The following is a 25,687-nucleotide window of genomic DNA, read 5'->3' as shown; positions in this document are numbered from 1 at the left end:
GATAAATTGAAAACAAAAATGCAACAAAGAATTATAATGATCTTAGACTTGTTTAGACTATAAAATGAAATAATTTAGTATAGGTACATCTATGAATCAGATTAGATTTCAACTCTTTCTTTTTAAAGAAGGGATTTACACTTTCTCACAAAGCCACAAAGATTTTTGAAAACTTTAATTTTTCTGGCATGAACCTTTTCCTCGGATCAGCTGATTTCCTCGTTTTTCACTTCACACTTATGCCATTAAAAATTGAAAAGCCCTGTATAAAGTCTGTAAAGCTTGGAGTTCACTCTTTTTTGTGATTTTCCAGTTGCATACATGTAGGGGTCGAAGTACATCTTATAATTTACAGGACCGAAACACATTTTACAAAACTAACACTACAACAGGAGGGATTGTAGCTGTGGTCACAGTCTGGCCAAGTAATGTTCTCTACCTGGCGCACATGTAGTTGGCATAGTGCAGAATTCTATAGGCTTGCTGTACGTCCTGTCCAATGTGATGTCATGCCGGTGAATGAAAAGAAATTTGTATATTGTTTGCGCGAGCATCATCATACTGCTTGGATGCGTAGGTACGTGAATGCAAGTTTATTGGATGAATCCAAACAACGTGCTGGTGTCCACCTTGGTTAGCTTTGCTGTACGTACGTGTACATGTGCATTAAAGAATTGTGTACCAGCGATGAAAACTTGCAAACTCACTCGCGTGAGTGAGCAAGTAATCGCTGGTTTACAATTCTTCAATGTACGTAAAGCTAACCAAGGTGGATACCAGGTTGTTTCAATTTATCGGATATGGTACTTACATACACTTACGCACGCAAGCAGTATGATGATGTTAGCGCAAACGATATCCAAATTTCTTTTCATTCACCGGCATATTGGACGTGTGTAACTAATGATCGCAAGGTCGATAAGTCGCGAATGGTCATGCAAAATGGGAATTTTTATGGGCAGTTTGTAGTGGCAGAATATTTTCGGATTAACTTAACCTGTTTTTTTATTTGTACAAAACCTTTGAAAAAGCATGTAAAAATATGCCAAATGTTAGGAAAAAACACTAGACCGCCAGGCTTGTTTTGTTGCAATGTTGCAAGACTGACACCAAACTCACTGGCGGCGGTCCAGTGGGAAAATTTGATTTTTATAAAGGGGAAAAAAGAAGCAGACCAGTTTTTAAACAGTAAAGTGGAGAATGAGATTGATATATTCTCTGGAGCGGTGTGTTTTCATCAATTTGTAGCTGATATTGAAGTCATTGACATCTTAGGCTGTGAGTGACCTCACCTCCCCTTCCCTCTATTCTACATCCATCTTCCTTGGGCATTATTTGATCTTTCCATGGGTCTGATGTGATTGATTAGGAGTGCACCATGGACCAGACTAGGGGACCACAGTCTGCCAAGAATACAGTCTCCTCCAACATTTCACATCATTTATTTCATTCTGTGTCTGGAGAATTAGGTATGTTTCTTAGTGTCTGTTGGGGGGGGGGGGGGGGGGCGGGGAGCGTTGGCGTTGTTGAACCAGTGTTACATGCGACAGTTTTACCAGTTTTTGTTCTCTTGTCTGGAGGTAATATTTTTCTTTACAGAGTGAGTAAGCAGGGTTTCACTAATGGATTGAAAAATTAATGATTACATTTGATTGATTTGATTAATTTACCCTCTTTTTGTATTTAATTTGCTGCTGCTTGTGAGTTGAGTGCCTGGCAAGAACATGTTGGTACAGTACGATCTATATCGTCAGGTAAAGATGTACATGTATGTGCATACTATTCAGTTGCAATTAAGTAAAATATTGACAAAAAAAGTAAAATTGTTTACTACCGTAGATGTCAATTTTTTTTACCGGTACAGTGTACAAACACTACATGTGTGTGTAATGTCACCAATGATCATGTTCCAAAACACTTGTTCAAAGTGAAATTGAATCAACACGGCAATTAGTGTCATTGCCTTAGTTACCCACTCGTCATGGACTGTCAGTTGTTCTTTTATCACGAGTGAAATTATAAACCAACAAGTGATATATTTTCTTTCTTCAGAAGAGAAAGTAAGTCATGTCAAATACTTGTCAAGATTGCAATCAGTCACATCAGTAAACCGTGTCCCAAATCAAAGTGAAACCCAACCCAGTAATGACCAGAGTAATTAACAACAGAAATATCCATAGCTGGTTCAAGTTCTGTGTTTCCTAGATAAAGGTAACATGCGATACTCCTGCGACATTCCTAACACATCTGGCAATATATGTTAATTGTCATATCGCAGGAAGGAATTTTTGACGGGTGATGGATAAATAGCTAGGTTAGTTCCAGACCGAGGTATTTCTTTCTCTCGTAAAGGGATATCGGTGGGTAGTTTGACGTCAGGTAGACGTGACTTGTATTTGGGGTAAACATGTCAAAATGTCATATCATAAATTTCTGAATATAGTCTTAAGTTGTGGGAATTGAAAGAGAGGAGAAAGAAATATGTGATGAGGTTGCTTACGTGCAGAATGCTGCCTTAAATAAAAGAAAGAAAGTGTCAAAACAAATTAAGCGGAGTTGTCAGATGCTTGCATTTTCCCATAATTCACTGTAGTATCTGTGGACTATTTACAAAAATGTACGAATGATTTTGGTTTAATAGTATGGTTTTTTAAAAACCCTTCAGAACACTTCAAAACATACACAAACAATTAACATGTGAGTGCGAGCATTTTCCAATGATCAACAGCATGTTCGAACTTTGAAGAAAATGATTATGTGCACACGTGCCTTATGGGGGAACAAAGATGTCCGACCGTTCAGTAATGTTGTCGGTTAATTCATTTAGAAGTCAGAGATGAAGACGTAAGTGCAATGGATCATTGCTTAAGCTGTCTTTGATGCATTGCCAAGAACTTGGTATTCTCAGGGATATATGTAGAAGGTTACAGATCACTGGACTGAATGAATCAAGACTCTAATCTTTGCCAGATGTAACAGGTCTGTAACAATAATACCAGTCTTGACAGAAAGGTTGAGGAAGGCTTGGGAATAGCTTATCCATCTGGGATAAGCCCCTCCCCTCCAAACATCTGTGGGGGGATCATAAACATACCAAATTGTCTCGCAAAGGATTTTAGATGTTTTTGAGGGTTTGTTGTTTCTGTTTGTAGAATTTACAATCTCTTTAATCCCAACCGAAGGAAACATTTGTAGGCTAGATTGCTTCATGATGCATTGAACCATGTCTTGCTGCAGACAATAGATTGGGATAAGTGAAGGGGCGGGGTTAATCCCAAACAAACAAGATGCTGCCACTAAGGCCCGCTCTAAATGTCAAACTTCTGCCGTGTTGAATTCCATTAACTGCATTCGGCAAAAAAGCGGCAGAAGTGCGGCAGTTGCTCTAAGCGCCGATTTTCTGCCGAACCTAATTCGGTCATTCAAGATGAATGAACTCAGACAGATCCTCGTCACTCCACGAAATTTCCATGGGCGCCGCCATCTTGTTTTAATGCTAAAATGTAAACAGCTGGCCTGGGGCCAATTTCACGGCGCTGCTAAGAACAAAAATGTGCTTAGCACAAAAAAAGGCTGGCTTATAAAAGCAGGTTACCAGCCAAAACTCCACGTGATGTATAACTCGTGATTAGCATTCAGCTGTTGTTTGCTTAGCATTGAAAATCACATGGGGTTTTGGCCAGTAACCTGCTTTTATAAGCCCAACTTTTTTTGTGCTAAGCAAATTTTTGTGCTTAGCAGCACCGTGAAATTGGGCCCTGGCGGGCAAGCTATGCGCATGCGCGTTTTAAAATGGGACCACTGTGTTCCTGAATTGAAACGTGCAAATTGAATTTGACACGGCAGAAATTCAATGTTTAGAGCACTGCCGCTCTTCTGCCATTTTGAGCGGCAAGCCTTGCCGAACTTACGGCAGAAGTGCGGCAGTTGCTCTAAACGTCAAATTTTTGCCGTGTCCAATTTAAATACTGTCAATTTTTGGACCATCAGTTGAATTCAACACGGCAGAAGTTCACTCCACCCAAGCTTACATGTTTCAATTCTAAGTGTCGTCAAAGAGCGCCCTCATGTGTCAGCATACAGCCAATAACTGAATTCCTAGTCAGCCGATGTATCCTAACCACATCACAAGATGCCGCCACTAACCCCCCACCCAACCTCCCTCCATGTTTCAATTCTGAGAGTCGTCAAAGAGCGCCCTCATGTGTCAGCATACAGCCAATACCTGAATTCCTAGTCAGCTGATGTATCCTAACGACATCACAAGATGCCGCCACTAACCCCCCACCCAACCTCCCTCCATGTTTCAATTCTGAGAGTCGTCAAAGAGCGCCCTCATGTGTCAGCATACAGCCAATAACTGAATTCCTAGTCAGCTGATGTATCCTAACCACATCACAAGATGCCGCCACTAACCCCCCCACCCAACCTCCCTCCATGTTTCAATTCTAAGTGTCGTCAAAGAGCGCCCTCATGTGTCAGCATACAGCCAATAACTGAATTCCTCGTCAGCCAATGTATCCTAACGACATCACAAGATGCCGCCACTAACCCCCCACCCAACCTCCCTCCATGTTTCAACTCCCCTGGTATTTACTGATGCTCCTCTCTCCCTGATGTTTGCTGTACTTTCCTCGTTGCGTGTCGCGGACATAGCGAGGGGGCCCGTCTGACCCCTTACCGCTTCCCGGCCTCTGATTGGTCCATTCTAGATGACACAGAGGGGTGTCATTATACGATTTGTAACAGTAACTACGTTTATTGGTTTTTGTAATTACGTGTGTGTTAGCATGGCAGGGGTTCCTGTGTGTGGTAGGAATATGACCATGGCCTGACCAGCAAAACAAAGTACATTGTTGCTTCTCAAAATAGAAACCTGCCTAAATACATTTTCAAAGCATGTACGGTATACATTCAACCGCCTCACCACTTCACATTACTCATTAGATAAAGTTATAAAAAATTGGAATGCAACTATCATTTGTATTGTTGAACCAGATACTCTGTAAATGTAAACAGAAAAGTCTTGTCAAAGGACATTTTTTCCAAATCATGTTATCAGTATTAAGAGATCAGTATCAAATTAAACCCTGGAAATACCATACATAAAAGTACTGCACATACATACCTTTTGTATGAAGTAAGTAGATGAACTTGACTTCAATATTTCATTGGAATATAGTGTTCTTGTATCTGAAAACTTTGGTACCATAATAACCTTTTCTAAACACAGACAAACAAACCACTTGTTTACCAAGTGATAGATTCATTACTTCATGCAGGGTACAGGTTAAATGGTGTTACAAATTCATCTCCTGCCAAGTTTGATGGGGCATTCATAAAAGCTTTCTGTGGTTCCCCTGCTAGACATCAGGTCTGATTGAGGGAGTTCCTGGTGAGTTAGTGGCTGGATTGAGCTAGGCTTCAGAGACAGAAAGAGACATGGTTAGGTGTACCTATGGTGCACCTGTGTGGCCCAAGCCCTTGTAAATACTACCAGTCTTGTCAAAGCAATTTCAATCAAACACCAACTTATTTTTGGTTATGAAGAGGCCAGTCACTGAAAAGTTTTCTTCTTCCATGAACCCTACAAAGGCAGGAGCATTATGAGGATTCTAAGGCTCCATTGATCTTGAGAAAACCCTTGAGATTGAAAAAGCACATAGATCAAACATCTTCACTTATTGATATTTAGTTACCTTTGGTGTGTGTATCATTGAGTACTTTGTGTTCCTCAGTAGGGGAGTTGAGGGGAGTCAGGGTAGCGTAGCGGTACTCTCCTTACCTTCCACTAAGTGACCTGGGTTCAATTCCTGCCTGGGCCACTATCTGGGTTGCATTTTTAGTTCTGTGGGTTTTCCTCTGAATATCCTTCTGGGGTTTTTCCTTCCACATCTAAAACTGTGATTTCTTTGCATCGTCTTCTCTTAACTGGGCCCCATGGGAGACCAGTGGATTCCACTGAATGGGCTACCCTGTTCAAATGATCACATTTATAAATGAAATCAATGTAGTAAACATATTGTTTGAATTGGCCTACCATGATTTGAAAATCCCCAAATAATTCCCGGCAATCGCTGGCATGTTCATGTAGGGTACATTACAAACCAACCAGTGGAAGCACTGATTCCAATGGCATTCAATCTCTAGTGAGTCAGTGAACCTCAGCCAGTCAAAAATGCCAACCTGGCAACTTGAACTTGTCAAATCAATTTCTGCTCACAAATCCTACTTCCTCAAGACTTCTGTTAAACTCGTTAAAACCAAGACTCTACCATCAATTGACCTTGATCCCAACTCTATGTATTTGCTTCCCCTTTTTTCTGTAAATACCGGTACCATTTTTTCACCCAAAACTTTGCTTTACTTGTGGGAAGTACAAGTTACTGTCTGTTTAACGTCACATTCTCCCCTGAATAATCACCACAGACTTGAAACAAATTCAGTCCCCTCTTTCATCTCTGCAAGTTACTTTTGATGGAAGCAAGAGTTAGTGGCTGGAGGCCTGCACTAGTGAGCAGGAGACCTAGGTTCCAATCCCACCTGAGTATTATTTATAGCGTGTGAGTAATATTTCTAACAAGCTTCTGGAAAGCAATGAGCTTTCATGTGCAATCATTCTGGAGGCCCGAGATAAAATCCACTTTACAGTCTTCGGAAAAAGTTAAAAAAATAAATTACAATAAAGCTACATGTAAATCAGTTTAAATCTACTCTTAAGTGTTTTATTCTTATGTACAGGTTTCATTTGTTTTTTATAACTGCATGATTGCTTGACTCAAAAAGATAGAAAATTATTATAAAATATAGGCCTATCAGAAGTCTTTCCTCTTCGGGTCATTCCTCTCCTAAAAGTACAAGTTTAGTATTTTGAGGTAATCAGGTTGGAATCTTGAACTTGTCAATGATAATTTTCTTCTGTAGATTTTGAAATGCCTGTGAGACCCATTAGATGACATCTTGCACTGATAGAACTTGATCCTGGTTGACTCCAAATCTTAAATAAAAGGGAAAAAAAGCTGAGTCTCTGGCGTTTCCATTCTTTGTATCAGAGTCAAATAAATGTAATGTTGGGTTTTGCCCTTCACCGACGGATTTGTCTGAGGGCTCGTGGGAACAAAATTCAAAAGTTGACTCACTTGGGATGTGATCCCTTGACCTCCTGCTTGGTTTTGCAGATCTTATCACTTTCCTGGGGTGGTTTGAGTCTGATATAGCTGCGGGTAAGCAATCCCTAAAAAAAAAAAATATGTGATGGAATGCCACTTGTATTGACTATAAATTAAATGGCCACTTATAATCATCCTTGATTGAAGCACAAAATAGAACACTGAGCTTAGTTACTGACTCTCCATCACTTAGTGGTGTGCCAACACTTTCCTGTCCGTCCTTTTGTAGTACAGTAAGCGAAATATTAATGAAATATTGGCAACTTAAACATTTGCCTTTGTCAAAAGAGGTACTGTAAGTACGTTGTCTACAATTGACAAGTGGACAAAAGAACCTCAATGTTTAGAACAGATAGTTTTAATTAGTACTAGTAGCCAGTTGGTGCCAGTTGCTTCTCAGTACAAGGTAATACTTCCACTCTATTCCAGCTTTACATACCGGTGTTCATTATAATCTTGAGCCCCATGTCAGCTGTCTGCAGGATAAATCACTATGTCATCAGTGTTCCCCAACAAAATCTGACTATTTGACCTTTCAACCAATCGGCAGCAAAGTTAAATGATTTACATACCACAACTTATATTTTCAGACAAAAAGGGACAAAATAGAGGTTTTGTTTTGGTAATAGGAAGAAATCCATTTTTTTGTGGCTAATTTGTGGAAGGTTTTTGATTAAAAGTGTTTCCCACTGGAATATGAAGGGCCTTCATACATGTAGATGCTGTTAGTGTTAATTTGAAGGATTTTGTTTGAAGGATTCAAATGTTAAAGATATCCCCATGCTGGAAAGAGAAGAGCCACTTTGAATTTATTCTATGTGTAGGTAATGTACAGTAGATTAATGGCACTTCTGCGCGTGCAAGGTGAACCTTTTCACACATTTATGTATGGAGTGAAGTACATGTATGTATACAGGACTTCTTTCATTTATTATATGCACAAACCTGTAGCATCTTGGCATGAGTGTCAAGCGCTGTTGGCAGTAAAATTCAAGAGTTTCCTCCAGTGGTCTCACCCAACTTTCTCTGTGTAACCGTTGAGGGGGTACAGTACGCATGCATCAAGTCAAGAGGCTTTACAAAAATGAACTACAGAACTAGGCTTTGTATGTACGGTAGTAAAAGCTTCATCAGTTTCTCCAAATTTGACTTTGGTGGTTTTGTGGCCAACCAACTCTGCCGTACTTCCATAAGTTCCATATGGAATTTCAATCTTGGAAAAAAGTGGCCGAGAGTTGTCTGGGAAAGTATGTGTGAGTAATTTGTTGCCCTTGTCAATGTTTCAGCAGTTGAGCAGTTGTCAGGTGGAGTGATTGCAGTCATTTACAACGCTCAATACTTGATTTTACACGATGGAAATATATTACCATTGTGGTGACAGTACAATCCTTCATACAGCAGAAAAAATGTGAGGTACAATGTAGTATCAATACATGTACATATGTACATGTACGTGTGTACATGTACATGTATGCAGGATTTCAGTCCAAATTTTGACTTTGAGTATTTAAATCTGCAACAAAACAAAAAAAGTGAAACATGGATATTACCAAATTGATCATGTAACTGCTGAACATTGTATTAAAATTAAGATACTGGTACATGTACATGTACCTGTAGTGTACTGTACTTATAGTACTACATCCCGGTCAGTTGACATTTTACAGTATACATACATTGACATGTACTGTGATGTTGTTCATGTACTCTTATTTGTCTGTGTAACAAAATACAAAATTCCCCAATAACTTTAAAGATCAGTTTCATTTACACAAATTTAACAAGTTTCTGAAAAACAGCTAGAAGTAACCCAAAACCAACCCCTAAAATAAACTGTTTATCAAGAAAAGAAGTAATCTTATTTGCATTCCATTGGCCCACGCTCTCTTGGCCTCTAGGCAGAATAACTCATTATGATTGGATGAAGCCTCAAGCCCATTCACTATGGCAACCAGTGGGCGGTCAGTGGTCAAAGCCTTTGGTCAGTGCCGCCCAATAGATGGACGGCCAGCTGGGCTGGTCACTTGGTTTGGAGTTGCAGAGTCCTCAATTGGTTCGGTCAAAAATGGTTGGACTTGGATGTGAGCATGGAGCTATAAAATTATAGCTCCATGATGTGAGGGAGATGGTGGTTTATTTCCAATTTGATCAACACAATTCCTGGTCATTCATTGGGTCAATTTTTAGCTTGGTATGGAAACAAGGAGAAACAAGGGAAACATCCGACAATTGACAGAAACATGACATACATGTAGGCCGCCGACATACAACACATGGATTTACTGAAAGTTTTTATCCAAATATTGGAAGATATAAGTTTTAAAATACAAATAAAGAAATCCTTCTTCTTGGTTTGCAAACTGCTTACTACCGGTACATGTAACAATTGAGTGACCTGAAACATAGAACTCGTATACATGTGCATATGGGCCGAACAACTTTTATCCTTAGTATTAGTAACCAAATCTTCCTCAAAAGGCTTTCAAAAAGATCCCGCCGAGACCCACCTAGCATTAAACTTTATTTCAGTTAAACAACAAAATTGTGTTTGTTTGTCATTTTTATGAGCAGTGTGTTGATTCAATCAAAATGGACATCGGTAGAGTATGTCTGAAAGAATGGAATGTAGATATTGACAAGACTTGAATGAAGATATTCTATTACATTTGGTTGGACTTCTGGACCAATAATCACAGCCTTAGGCTGTGTGTGAGATACAGACCTTTAACATTTCAGAGTTATGAAGGCGTTAAACTGATGTGCTGAAATACTGATGTCAATTTGTTTGGACGCAACTATGCAGTACATTCCATCACAAACACTGAAAAAGTGCATCGGTAATGCAGACGGCTGGCTAGTTGGCTACCATTTACTGTCACAGACAGAAAAATTACAACCCTTAAAACGAAAACAGTAAACTATCAATTAATTTGTTTGACATCTTATTGGAAACAATTGTCATTTGCTCTCACAAATAAAACATTTATGACTCTTGAAATAAAAAGTGTGAACTATCAAGTGCTGAAATTAATTTGTTGAACTTGATTCCTTTTTGATGCTGAATCGTTACTGAAAGCATTTTTATTGTCAAACTTGTCATTGGTTGTCCACATCCAAATATTAATGGCCATCAAAACGAGAATGTGAAACTCTACAGTGTCAGTGTGAACATCTCAAAACTGAGATCTTGGTAGCACACAATGCCAGCACATCTGGAAAGCTCCCATCATGAGCTGCCTGTGCCCACGTCCAACCCTTTAAATGAAAATGTCAATTTAAAGAGTTGCAATCAACTCAGAACAGTACCCATGCAATGCACAAAGGCAAAGCCTTGAACATGACAGCTCACAACCTAAAATATGATCAGTACTTGCAGTAAATATGCTCAACTATCCAGTGTTGAAATCAAGATTAATAGCCCCCGTCTCAAGATCAGATATGGCATCTTGTCTTACACCTCAATCTACTGCCCATATCAATCATTACAGAGGTAAATACCAGACCAATGATGGAAGCCAGACCAATGCAGGGCATTAGGTTTATAAGTCCTCTGGTAGCTGAGGTCAGTTGAGGTCAGCCTAGGTCATAAGGTTAGGCTGGGGTCAAGGGTTTTTTGGTTTGTTGACTATAGATTGAAACAATCAAAATCTTGTAGGAAGAAATATGATGGATGATGTGGATCACTTGACTTCTGTGAAATCAGATGGGAATTCAGTTTTTGAAAAATGCAAATTTGCCAGATTTATATTTGAAGGTTTACATAGGTATGCTGTTTATAGACCAGCGTTGGAAAAAAACTGGGTTTTTTTTGCATATACTGGCCCCAATTTACCATATTTAGTTGTTCTACATTTTGTTTGCAATGGATAACACACCCACCTATGAATGGGTACAAGCCAGCTAGACTGTTTCCCTGACCTTACAATTCCCCGATGTCTATTAATTGCCTTGTTTCATCTTATGTGGGGTCAGGGAACCAGACTAAAGGAACGTTATTGTTTATCTTGGTTTGTCCAGCATTTATGAATGCAAAAATGCAAACAAGTAAGTGTAACAATATTTCCTATGAAATACTTATCCCCCAAATCAATCCATTTCTGAAATTACAGCAAAAGCAAATGTTGTGTGTTCCCTTTAAGTGTAAGGTCATCATGTTTCCCCCAGTCCATCACTAGGTGTCTAGGCATGGTGGCTGGGGAAGTGGGGCTGCAGCACTTGAGGTGAAGTGCACTTACATGAAATCTGGCTAAAGCTAGACATCGTTAACAAAAGTTTACATGTACACACGTAAGTCTTTATCCATTGAATCTGTGCAAATACACAAAAATGAACATTGTACATGAACTGAAGGGGGTGGTACCAGTAGCCTATGACTATGAGGGTAAGGAAAATCACACTAGAATTGATTAACATGTTTGTTTGGGAAATGTGGTGTCTGTCAATAAAAGTACTGGTTTTCATTTTTACTGCTGAGAACGTAAATATGCATCTAAAGACATATATCTATGTACTTTAATAATCCCAGGCAAGATCAGTATACAAACTTGTACATTAACACTAGGGACAAAGTGAGAAAAAGGGAAGAAACATACATGTACAACTTACAAGCCAGCATGTACCGGTAAATGTTATTGGTAAGCGAGCAAGGAAAAAAGTTTGCAATACAGTCACAGATGGAAACATCCCCCCCCCCTCCTGGCCGAAAAAAAGATCTTTGCCATTAAGATAACCTGGGTCTAGGAGCAGCGTTATCTTTAAAAATGATCGGAAGTGAGGTTTAACCTTTGCCTCCAGTCGTCTCTGGGGTTGTTTAGGATTTGCCTTTTCTTGATGTAAGCTACAGATGACTATTGACATGCTGATAATGGATCGGGATAAAACGTCCCGCACAGACTCAAATCAAGACCATCTGTTTCAAGTTCAGCAATGATGGATTTCTTTATAGTGAGTTGTGTGAGGAGATTGGCTGAGTAATGAGTACACACGGGCAATTCCATGGTAACTTGAATTACATGGGGGGGGGGGTGTCCATCAACTCTGTGCTGTTAATGGTATAAAGTCAAAGCAAATTTTCTCACAAAAGGTCCCTTGAAATTAAGTGGTTATACAGTAACTACAAAACACAGGTCAACAAAATCAAGTTCTGGTGGTTTGGCAATAGGTTTTTTATTGGTAATTTGCATTACCAAAAAAGGACACAGCACCAATTTAAACACATGTTGTGCAACTTTCTACTCCTCTTAAATGTATGAAAATTATTTGACACCCCTTTTTTGGTTAAACTAAATTTTATTGAAAAGTGCACTTCTTAAAAACATAACAAATTTCCTGGTTTGTCCTGACAACTGAGGGCGCTGTTGCTGTGATGTCATTTCAGGCAGACATTCTTCAGTTTAGGGTTTTTCTGTTGAAATTGTGAAACCTAAAATTTGCTGATGGAAAATGTTTGTGAGAAAAGTTTGCTCATTGGCTTACTGCCATGTATTGACATAACAATTGCAAATCTCCAAAGCATAGACATCTCACCTATAAAACTAATTTGAATTAGCATAAAAACCAAAAAATGCACCCAAATACCTTTCAAAATGGCAAATCGATAATTGGAAATAGGGTTCAGTGGGATACAAAGGTACATTTCCAAGAATTGCATTTGAAAACTAGAAAGCACTCCGAGAGTGCAAACCTCGGACAAGGCTACACAATTTCCAGCCCACCATTTTCTGCCAATGTGGAACCCTTCGGTGGGGTGAGAGAATTTTTTCCTGCATATCCGTCCATAACATTTTGAGTTATCTTGTAATCAGACACACCAACCAACCAACCAACCAACCAACACGATGAAAACATAATCTCCTTGGTGGAGATAACTACATTGCATGGGCCCTTAATATAAACTTGCATTTGAAAGTTTCCTCATATTGTCTACTCTTAGGATGTAAGTCATATACCGGTATGCTACCAAAGTCGCAACAACAATTGACGTGTTCTGCCAAAAAAGCAGCTCCCAAAACTTTTGGCCTCAAATTTGGTCCAGCTGGTTTCATTGTTTTAATCTTCAACATTTTGCTTTTAAGATGTACATGTAAGTCTTCTTTTCAGTATCAGGTTGTACAAGTAACTCAGTGGGTTTTTGACAACTGGTTTTCAGCTGTATCATAAAAAGTAACATAGACCTTGGAAATGGTTTGAATTCCCACTGGACCTCTGGGCATATGCGTACATGACTTCCCACTGACCCTCTGGGCATATGCCTACATGACTTCCCACCAACCCTCTGGGCAAATGCCTACATGACTTCCCACTGACACTCTGGGCATATGCCTACATGACTTTCCACTGACCCTCTGGACCATTGCCTAGATGACCTTCCATCATCTGATAGTGACCACTGTGTTGTGACTTCTAGACCACTTTGTAAATAAACTGTGAAATATGTGTTTGGTGTAATTGCCTATGATCTGTCAATACATCAAGCACCAGTCACTGATGTTGTGTAATGTCAGGAGAGGGCAGACTTTGCCGTTAAGAAGTAGAAATTACACAGTATATGACAATGTTTTTTTTTTATTGGAAATCATATGAATCTTATGACATGGAGGTATTTTTGTTGTGAATGTGTTGATGCCACACAGTAACTTCAATGTAGTCTAGCCTTGAAAACTGAGGTTAGTCTTTCCATTTGTATTTTGTCATCAGGTTCACAGTATTTCCACTTTGTTGGACAATGTAATGATTTTTGTTAATGGAAACACAAATTGCAGTTTACCAATTTAATCCAACTTTGTGAAATAAGGCATTTCCAAAAAACATCCAAAATTGCAAACCTCACTTGCTAAAGCTCCTATAGTAGAATTGCCCAGAAGTTCGTATTGCTGTACAATGTATGTAGGCCTACATTTTTCTTTTTTTCTCCTTGAGATGTTTTTACTTTAATGGACTCTATTTTTAGATAAGACTCTAACACATAAAGCACAAATGAGAAACTGGAATCAGGAAATGCTCAGTACTCAGTATTCTCCTCTCATCTCTTTACAGATCAGGTAGTCGTGTCTTCTCAGCTGTAAGGGGTGCATGGACATTGAATCTGGCAGGTGGGTGGTCCAATGTACTTGTACATGAATTCTGAATTCATCACTGACCCATTGGCACACCGATTATGAAACAAAATGAATGTTACCGTCGTTTGTGAACAGACTACCTGTAGCTCCTGGTTCTTACATTACTGATACTGATTGTGAGGCGGGAACATGGGCGTCGCCAGGATTTTTTTTGCAAAGCACATTTTTTCTCCCAAATCCCTATAATTTCCAGCATTTTCCAGATTTGTCATTTTTTTCGAGGGTGGGCAGGGACATTTGCCCCCCCCCCCCAACCCATTAAATTAACAACAATATGATTTCGCGCCTCTTCCCCCCCCCCCTTTTTTCCCCTCCTTTTTTTTGTTTTTAGTTGTTACTTGTCCGGGGGGGGGGGGGGGGGGGGGTAAGCTACGCCCATGGGTGGGAACCAGCCTACCCGGTGGGAACAGAATTATTGTCTGGCAGCCAATAATAAGAAATAGTAAAGTAATAATTCAATAACTAAACATACCGGTAGCTAAACACATTTTGTTTAGGTCGTTGCCTCGTTCAAAAGTGAATAACTTTTGTATTTCCACAAAAATAACAATTTAGAAAAGGAATACAATTGTTGGGATGAAAGTCGGGAATAAAACATCTTTAATGAAAAAGGTGCATATACAAATCTTTCTTTGCATTGCAGCCATCTTTGGGACCTGTGCATTTGTGTGTTTCACATGGATGCATTCATGAGTAGACCTCTTGTGCGTTGCTACTTAATTGAAATGACCAAAGAACCTCAAAGATGGCTGCCAAATGCAAAGGGTCTATACAGTAGCTTTCCTTAACAGGTGGCATTCTGAACCAATGTTATATGGCTAACTATAGAGTACCAAAGTGTGACGTCATTTAGAACCAGAAAGTGTAGTGCAAACGAATGGAGTTTGCTGTGAATGATTTCATTTGCTGCGTGGTCTTGGTTGGCTTATAATGTGAAAAGCATTGGAATTTGTGACTGAAATCAAGAAGCAATTTAATTTTCTTTTTTTGTTATGATGTCAGAGCATGTCATGAAACGTCTTCTTCAAAGTTTATGACAATCCTAGTTCACCGTACGGCCATTCAACTCAGTTCTCCTCTGCTTCATTTCTCTTCCCCCCCCCCCCCACCATCCTTCACGTCGACCAGTTCCTTCAAATATCCTCCCATATAAATGATCTAAGCTCTAGCTCCTAACCATTTCCCAACCATGAATTGCAAAAAATCACCAGACCGTTAATTCCTTAGGTAAGTGGCAGTGATATAAAAATAATTAACATGGACAAGGAACCCTGAAAGATCCACACTGCTGCATGCTCCAGAAACTTACCTCCCTGATCCTGCACTTAAGAAAGTCTTGCTCCCGCGCTTGTCAAAGGGATAAAGAGTATTGTAAGTCAGGAGCACGGATGACTAACTTCATTGCAAAGACTTGAAGCGACAGTAAACTGGACAGTCAGTGTACAGACAATGCACAGATTTATCTCTCTATCTTTTGGCTGCCAGAAACTCAACAAAATCCTTTCTTTATTTTATCTGTGAATGGGGTGTAAAATCGACTTCTTAAGACATTTTTTCCCATCATCAGGAGGTTGTACTTAAAACATCAGTAAGTGATGTACCGTATGCCCATTGAACATGAGATAACTTCCTTTTACTTGTGCACACATCTGCCTTTTTCAATTGACCATTTTTCAACCTCTTTATATTCTTATTTAAACACTAAAAAGATTTTGGAGAAGTTGTGAATAGTTCGCCTGGAATTTCGGAAATTTAAGTACAATACAGTTGGATGAGAATTTGAAATTCATGTAAGTTAAAGTTCAACCTGAGCCCAAGTGTGTGTCACTGTTAAGCACACGTGTGTGACTGTCTGTTGACTTGATAGAGAGACTAAGAAAGCTAAAAGCCTAGCTCCATGAAAATGACCTTACTGAAAGGAATTCAGCGCACAGTCATAAAAAGCCGGCAACTTGGTATTAATGACGGCAAACAAATCGATAAAACTTTGACATTTCCAGACTGAGTAAAACAAACTTCTGAAGCACCCAGAGAAGCAAAAGCTACTCCCTGACCGAAAGAAAAGTTTGAAATAATTACCCTTGGCGAAGTGGATGGGAAATAAATCACTCTGGACGGGAAAGATAAATGACCGAGAGTGCTGAACTTGGCAATCGTTTGGAGGACTGGATGAAATCTCTAGTGACTAATAAAAGGAAAAAAATAGTGACGGCGGCGTCAGTTGAAAGATAGGACATGGAGACCTAGGACATTGGCCTGTGAACACAGGTGTGGAGGGGTAAATAACAAACAAATAAATACCTGTGATGTGAGTTTTATTCAGGTTGCATGTTTGCAATACTTTGTCGGCCCATTCCACTTTGTCTTTATTAGTTTTTTATTTTGTTTCCATTTCATGTTGGCATTTATAGACAGGTTATATGAGAGGAGACTGTATGATGTGGCTTGACTCTTTGGGGATGTAGTTTGTGGGGCAAATGCTGCCCTCTATTGGCATACAGTAATTGGTTTTACATACTGTATGTGGCAGTCAAAAATTCTGTGATGTACTTTTTTTGGTGAGTTAACTGTTCCTGTGTAGTGTGTGAGCAAACACTGGCAGTCAGAAAACCGCACTTTCATATCGTTGGGTGCATCATTACTTGATGAATACATTTTGTCACACTGTGAAGTGACGGATTGTCTATGGACTTTGTGCACATGATATGTCACTTTGTGGTGCAGCAACTATCCACAATATGTTAGTTTACTTCATGGTGTGACCAATGATATGGTGAGATCATTTGGTTGATGATACCTTGTGTTTTTGCCTGATAGCTCTGACATAGGCCTAAACTCTTCCTGTCTCCTAGTAGTATGGCCGATGGAGTTTTGGTTAAAGGAAATTTTTTTGTGGGGGTTAGCCGTAGTCACATGTATTTTTTGTATCATTGCAAATATCATGCCTTACTTTGGCCAGCAATAGTGTCAACACGTTTACATTTCTTCACCAACTTGTATAGAACATCTCTTTAAGATGAGAAACTCTAATTGTACCTCATGTCCTTAATAACATCCTTGCCAAGGCAAGATTCCTGGTCCCCCATCCCTGTGTGATTGCACTATGTCAGGTCCTCATAAGCCATGACATTTGGGAATTAACGGCAAGAATTAGGTCAAAACCCTCAGGAGTTGTGGAATGGAAACCCAGCCTACTCAGAAAATTAACATAAAAATTTATGCTGATATTTTTTTCCTGAAGGTTGTTGATTGTTTCCATGTGAATTTTTGAGGTCAGCATTCTGGGTTGACTGTGGTAATGCTGGGGATGGCAATAAAACTAACTATTCCATCATTTAAGAGTCTCTTCACAAGTTGGATTCTGACGTGGGACTTGTCATATTTTGAAGAATGACTCATGGTAGCCAACATTTCAAAACTAAAGACAGCTAACTTTATTCCTAATGTCACGTACATACATACATGTACATGTACATGTAGGTTAATATTTTTGAACCTTTAGATAACAAAAATCTCATCACTTAAACAGACCAATTAAACGTGTCATGTTTTTATATCTCATAACAATAAGCTAGTTTCATTCTCCAGTCTCATCTCTGTTCTCACCTACTATCAGTAACTAGTCTCAATTCCAGCATGCTCAGGAAGGAACAAAATATGCAATGCTGTTGAAACTGGCTCCATGCCACAAATTAGATACATATGTTACAGGCATTAGATTAGGCCAACCCCTCAGGGGGCAGTCTAAGGTGTCTATAGCAAGGCTGCTGATTGGCTGGCTGGGCTAGACAGTTAGCCTTGCAGCCAATGGGATGCTTACTACCACAGGGGTTGAGGTGAGGGGAGGAGGTTGGGTGAGTTGACACTGACTGAGCGTTGGCATACAGCTGTGTACAAGTTGCATTATTAGACATCATTGGTGTATACTCTATGGTACCGGTACATGTGTGTAAAGTGCCATTCAGTTTTACCAATGAGTTATCACTATCACTCAATGTTTGTTTAGCTGAGGCAAGGGCCAATAGATGTGTGGTGTCAACTTCTCCAGGTATTCAACAAACCAAGTGAGTGACAGATGATGATGTGATAGCTCCACACTATGAACCAATGACAAGTTAGTCACCAGCTCAGCTTGCAGAAAAAAAACTCTGAGAAGGCAGAATCTTGAAGCCTGATCACTGCTTTCAGTGTGCTGGTTTGGTGTTCTAGGCTTTGTAAAGTCTTGACCTTGATAAGGACAGCAGGCCTGCAGTTTTCTGCTAATGTTCAGCAGGTGTGGCAATGGGAGGAGCTTGTTTTAGAAATTAAGATTTTAGGATCCAGGTTCTGCTGTGAATGGACAGGATTGACTTCCCGACTGAGCTTTTTGCTCACTGAGTAATTGCTCTGGACACATTGTTGCGCAGATGTATTTAACGTTTTACTTCTGCACCTACATGTAATTTGACTGTTACTGGATCTGATCAAATTTTCTGAATGAGAACTTCTTAAATGTGATTTTGCTGCTGTGAAGAAACTTTTATCTGCGATTGGAAGAATTTGGCAGCAGCCTGTTTTGCAAACTTTGCAAAAGAAAACGAATAAGTTGAGCTTGATTTTGGGCAAGATGTTGTAACAATTGAAGATATCGTGCTCTAGCTGGTCACTAAGTTGTTATCATCTTCAACACTGTGGATTGCAATGTAGTCATCAGTTCATTCCATCTTTATCTTCAAGCAGTAGTGAACTTCAGAAATATCTGGTGCTGGACAAGAGACTACTGAACACCAGTACTAGTCTAGATTTGACTTGAATCTCATTCACTGAAATCACTGAACATTGAAGTTTCCCTCTTACTGTACCGTGGACATTTTGATTTGCTTCATAATACCGGTACTAGCAGCAGAGATCAAAGGTGTTACATGTATATGTGTACATTGAACCTTGAAAACTAAAGACATCCTTTCAACTCAAGGTCAAGACCGTTGTTGAACTTGTCTTCCACAGTGGACTTACAGCATCTCTGTAGAATCATTTAGGATTGCTCCAGAGTCAAGAAATAAAATTCAGAATCATTTGGAGAGGAAAAACAGTCTTCTGAAAGTATTGCGTTCTTGATGTGGTGTCAGTGAACTGAAGTGACCTGTAAGTGTAAGAGTCTGCAACGCATCATCTTCATACCTTCTTAGATTGATAGAGGCAAGGCAAGGCAAGACAGACAGACCCCAAGGAACAGTGTAAGTATCCAGTGTATCCATTCTCTCTCTTTCTCTCTCAAAGTCAAAGTCACTTCTAGGATCTTAGTCTACAATGTCTGCACTGTGAGATTTGTTTTGTCAAGAGCTGGCTTATTTCCCAAACCCCCAAAGAGGTTTTCTGATTCAAAGACAGATTTGTCTTTCTTGGAAGTTGGAAAGAGATGGTTTGATAAAGAACATCTTGGGTTCAGATGCTGCGTGAGCAAGTTTATTGGCTCCATAATTCAAATAGTCAAGTATTTTGCAGTTTGCTTGCGAAGTTGAAGTCAAATTTATTCAGTCTTGTCCAGTAACATCAATTTCCAATTTCTGGATGTGAAAAGAAAATCACAAAAACAACCAACAACTTTCCATGTTTGCTTTGTGTAGTACAGAGAGGTCTCATTAGACAGAAATGTAAATGATCTTTTCAAGCATTTCCTCCCATACAATCTCACAGTGTTATGAGAAATCTTCAGACTGATAAGAACATGGACAATCTAAGTTGTGTACAACATCATTCAGTTCTTAAATTGTAATTTTACAACCAGGTACTTGAACAACAGTTCAAGTTCTGTTCATATACATGTACTTTATAGAGCATACATGTACATGGCATGGTATTGGTATTGGTATTATACCTGTACTATCATCACACATGGATGTCTGCAACATGAGAACTACCCGGTAGTCGGTACTGGTATCTCCACCATTGCAGGTTTGTTTTTTTGCCAATTACCACAGATGTCTCACAAAGACAACATAAGTTCAAGTTTATAAACTCTAGTCTAAAACAACTTATCAACACCAATTTCCCCAAGGCATTGTCTAGGATAACTTCAGAAGGCCAGTTAGCAGCTTATTTCCAGAGTTCATACCAAAGGCCCTTACTGAATACTCCATAGCCTGAGCCACACAGTGGTAGATCACCTCCAGTATGTCAACTCCAGCACACTGAACAGCTGGGGACTGGCCTAGCCTGGCCTTGTGAATTAGGCTTGTAACTGTACATAAGTCCCTCAGCCATTATTGAGTTACTGCCAGAAACTTGGCTGCTGTACTGTAAAGTCTGCATGCCTGCCCACTAGACATGCGTAGGAATGGCCAAGTCGGCCTAGACTTCTAGGGTTATTAGTCTGATTGTAGATCAGTACCAGGTAGGTGTTTACGGACTGTAACTGTGACTTTACTGCAGGATTTATCTCAAGACATGTTAGGTGAGTTTGGATGTTTACAAACAATGTAGGGGTTAGTAACTATGTGGATTGGTTGGTGTGGTTGTGATGAGCCTTGGTGACAGTACCATGTACCTGCTGTAGCAAGTAAATTCTGGCTGTGCATGGGTCGTATGTGTACAGTACAGACCATGCATGTACATGTACATGTACATTACATGTACATGATGTTGACATGTATTCTAATGCTTTTAATACATGTACATGTACATGTGTGTATAGAGCGTGCACATTTTGCATGTGGCACAGAACTACCGGTAGTGCAAGACTGGCATGTTGTTTATTTATATCTCATGTTATCATGCTTTGTTTAGTGCCACAACTCTCAATTGTATGTTTTCGCATGCACATGGCAGTAAAGTTATCTTGGTAGTTTTCTCAAGCATGGGACAACATGTGTACAATGTAGTTGCTGCATTTAGCGTATCCATGACTTTTATATTATTCAATAAGCCTACCAATTCCTTGCGTCTTTCAGGATTTTCTCCGTTAATTTTTATATAATAGTATCTAATCAATGGGTGGGGGCTGTCTGTCACATTTTTAGGGGCAGTTAACAGTAAAAAAAAAAAAAAAATTAGGGATGGTTTCTATTATAGTATTAAAGTGAGGCCTGAGAACCCATTTATCAGAAACATTTGAAATTGGGACTCGTATTCGGAAAATTTTGCATTGATCAGTCACTCAGCATCCTCAGGAAATGTCTGTCACATTCCTATACTAAAGACCAAGAACACAGGCTACTTCCAATCTGGGGGAGGAGCTCAGAAATAGAAAGGGTGGTTTCTATTATTGACAAACCCGAGTCTCAGAAGTGAAGGATCATTTTGAGTTTTTGACTAACTACTGGCGACATTTGATCAGCATTCTTAGGAAATGTCTTTGACACACCAACACTGTATTCTCCCCAGATCCCTAGTAGTACCACACCTGCTTCTAAGCAACCTCAGCTACCTTAATTTAACCCAAGAGTAAATAACATCAGCCTGCACAGGAATCATTACCCATGTTCCTCTCAGCCATTTTATATCATCTCACCCATTCTTTCACCATACATGCAGTAGTAGACGTCAATGCAAAGCTTGGGCCAATATTATCCTGTCCTGATGACCATGTTGGACATGAATGGAATCCTGGGCCAATATTTTCCCATCCCAATCCCTCGGGATTCCCACTGTTTTCCCTTCTACTCATCAGGGACATCCCGTGAGACCAGCATGAATGACTTAACCTTGGAGACTCAGAATCACTATAGGTGTGACTACGTACCTCTTTGGTCCATCTGTATGCTGTTAGTACCTCATGTTATTTTTGAGTAGCTTTGAGTCTTAGTCCCAAGTCATGCTTTTGAACTCTTATGTATGGCTGGAGTTATAGAGTCCTTGAGTTACACATATTCTGTGGGTGTAGTTCCAGTCTTGAGTTAGTTGAAAGAAATCAAATTCTTGGTGAGTCAGAGTCTTGACTTGAGTCAGTTGATGTGAGTTAAATTCTTAGGTGAGTGATTGTGAGTTGGAATCTTGAGTCACTTGGTTTGGGTATACCTGTAAGGCCAAAAAAAATAATAGTTCTGCTTCCGGTTACCCAACCGACCTTATTTTTAGGCTGTGACCCTAAAAAATTTATCGAGGCAAGTCCAAAAAAAGAATTAATAAATAAATAAATAAATGTGAAAAAAAAACTTACTGTCTTTTCTGTCATCACAAAACACATCTCAACAACAATTTTGCGTCAAAAATGCTTTTATTAATTTGTTTGCGTACTTACATTCGCAAGTTTTGGAGAAGAAACCTCCGTTGTTACATGTTTTACCAAGTTCACTTCGCGATAACTAGTTGGCAATTCGATGTCGCGGCGACAATATCAAAACACGTGCATAAGCTCAATGCAGCGATGACTGGTTCCCGCCGCACCACACAAGGGCCAAAGAAGGCATGATGGAAATGCGGTAACCAGTCTATGCATGAATGGCCATCGGATTACGGTCAGATTAAACATGGTAAAAATGCCAAAAAAAACACCAATTGAGAAAGAACATTTTTGCAAGTTGATTCACAGAACTTGATCTCTCTTGTCTCTGTATGTATTTATTTCGAGGTTGTACTACTCGTATTTGGAGTGATATGAAGCAGCGTGTTTCCCCGAAATTTCCTACCGTAAAACGAGGTTTGTCGCTCGCCACACACAGTGCATAATGCAGGCTTTTACTGCGCGATGTACGGACAGTATTGGCCAGTTTCCCGTCTTGACTAGCATTGTGCATATGGTGTGCACGACCTGACTTTTCCATTATTTTTAAGAAGTATCGACCGTAAATACTTTAACAATAATTAAGGTAAGCTTTAATCACTTTTTTGTGGCCATTTTTTGTATAGCTTTCGTTGTGCAATGGACTTACTCCAGGCTGAAATTCACATACATGTATGATTGGCAAAAAATTGGCAAAAAAAAAAAATTCCGACCTACCGACTCTATTTCTGAAAGGTATGTAATCGGAAGTAGAACTATTTTATTTGTGGGCCTAAGTCATGAGTTACATGTATGTGGTTGAAGTCGAGTGGTTCAGTCACTTTGCATGAGTCGGAGTCTTGAGTCTAAACTGGTTTGTTTATGAGTCTTTATTCAACTTTTCAAGAGTTTGGTTTTTAAAGCTTAGTCCACCAATTTTGTCACCAATAGAAGACCTCAATTCACAATGAGTTATTTTTCCTCAAACCCCCCTTTCAAATTAAGAAAAAAAAGTATCTAAAAACTTTGGGCAAAAAAAGAAGTGGAATACTGATCCATTTTCTTTCTCTATTGAAAGCCAAAGGAAGCAATCTCTTGATTTGTTGACTTGAAGCCATCTTTATTCAATTTTCTTCCTTGGCTTCTCACTCATCATCCAGAGTCGGACCGCTCACTTTTGTTGTTTTCCCCACAAACCAAGTCAACAATGACACGATGTCCTTGTTAAGGTATCAATTACATTCCACTAGTCTGCCATCTCCGCTTCCAAAACCTTTTCCTTTTGAGAGGCATTTGGCAATTTACTATTTAAGAGAAACCATGAACACGGATCAAGCTTTTTCTTGTGCTTAAGAAGGTATTTAAGATACCATAGAAAGTTACCATGTGAAGGGAACAGAGCACATTTATTTGGCATCTGTCGCCAGTTTGTGGGCTTAATGATGTTACAACTTTTTCTAGGAAATTGAGTAAATTAGGACAGCGCGCAAAATCAGACTTTCGGAAGTTGTTTGTAAGTTCATTTGTTGTGGAAAGGTAAAGATCATTTAATCTGTTGAAGAATTGTCAAAGAACTACAATGATTCAATGTTTGTTTACGAAATAGTGTTTAACTAATATTTCCAAACAACTAACAATTTTCTTTTTGTCAGCACCTCTATTGAACATCTACATGTAGGTTGTAGCACAAAGTCTTCCACTTACGTATGAGTCATACATATACTTGTGAGAACTTAGAAAGGTGAAGTAATTGGAAAATTATTGGTTCAAGGTGATAATAAATCAATCTTGCAAGAACTTAAGAATGCTTGGGCTTGAGAATTGATAATTGATGGAATAATGGAACTGTCCGTGGATCAGAAACTAAGAACAAGTAAAACCATTGACTTTGAAAAACTAACTTAATTACAAGTGAAGTTTCAGTTGTAAATCAACTCCAGTTGAATGAAACTGATTCTTGGGAAACTTTGGAAGTTGAAAATTTTCTCTTGACAGCAAAAAGTTGTTTTGATCGCTGTGGAAAACGTTATAGAATTTAGCGCATGTCAGTCAATTTAAGTGTCTTGGAATTTAGAGAAGAGCTGTAATCTTTTCAGTACAATTTTCCATAACTGATTTTGACGACTTGAAGTTTTTTTAAAAGTTGTATATTTTTAGTAAGAGAGAGATTTTGTGTCTATAGTTGAGGGGAAGTTTTTGTGTTTTAACCATATCAAACTGAATCCGTCATTGCTGTTTATTATTCTCTCTTCTGACTATCTAAATAACATCTTTTTAAAGAACGGTTGACAGCTTTTAATCCACCTCATTCAGTGTTGGTTACAGACATCATTTACTATCCACCTCTCATTGTCTAGTAGAGTCTCTTTACCGATGTGTTCCTAGATATTTGGAATTGTTGTGTAGCTGAAACCATGTCCTTGCTGCACTAAGTCTCCTTAGTCTTGCTGAGTGTTTGATTGTCCTGATATCCTTGATGTCTGATTGTGTCAAAACTTCCCAGCAGCTGGCTACTTTTCTGCCTTTTTCTCACCGACCTTTTTTTGTGTTTTCTTAAAAAGTGAGCCCAGCATGATGTTTGAGCAATGAAGGTCTGTTTTTGGCTTTTTTAAAAACAGTTTGAAATGCCTTCCATGCCTTTTTCTGAATCTAGGATTTAATTTGGAATGTAAATGTATTAATTGGTACTTGCATAGGAATCTGCCAATCTTTCTGTTTGATGTTGTTTTTCCTTGTTGTTGCCAGTTTTTGTACTAAAGCCTTGTCTGCACTGGACCTTTTTTTGGGAAGGTTTTACCGAGACGATGGTGAAATAAAAAATAGTCAAATGTGACCACTGTCCGCACTTGGACTTTCAACATAGGAACATTTTTACCGAGACCGTGGTACGGTAGAAGTAACCGAGCTGTCAGTATAATGACTCATGAGGGCGCTTTGCGTGACCTTTCTACATTGACCCGACATTGACGTCCTTCATTATCATCTGGGAATGATACACTGGTAGCACCAGTCAAACTTCCGACTATCAATAATAATATCTGCCATGATTGCGACCAAAAGAGGAACAACGCACTGGAAACTTACCACACAGGCCTATGCCCAGCGCCGTGATGAAACAATGCAGCGTATGCGAGGTGTCTCTGTGTAGCATGACCTCGCGCTCGGGCCGGATGTACGCTTTCCTGAGCCGCTTACCAACTCGCACTGCTGCACTGGATTTA

The 25,687-nt window shown here is 39.3% G+C and overlaps 1 protein-coding gene across 3 annotated transcripts in view; it reads left to right on the top strand.

Annotated features, from left to right (window-relative positions):
- The window catches only part of LOC119735618 (brother of CDO-like), a 106,509-nt gene that overhangs the window by 30,183 nt on the left and 50,639 nt on the right, over positions 1 to 25,687 (top strand). Inside the window, exon 3 of one of the 3 annotated variants that reach the window (XM_038209400.1) lies at positions 14,205 to 14,260. The gene's annotated coding sequence lies outside the window, so the exon portion shown is untranslated. Of the gene's footprint in view, positions 1 to 14,204; positions 14,261 to 19,233; positions 19,504 to 20,547; positions 20,721 to 25,687 lie in introns of those variants that run through there. The other 2 variants (XM_038209398.1, XM_038209397.1) reach the window with 2 other exon arrangements.

Source organism: Patiria miniata, unplaced genomic scaffold (assembly GCF_015706575.1).
Source record: "Patiria miniata isolate m_02_andy unplaced genomic scaffold, ASM1570657v1 HiC_scaffold_29, whole genome shotgun sequence".
In the NCBI taxonomy this organism is placed as follows: Eukaryota; Metazoa; Echinodermata; class Asteroidea; order Valvatida; family Asterinidae; genus Patiria; species Patiria miniata.
This window is presented reverse-complemented; position numbering and strand designations above follow the sequence as displayed.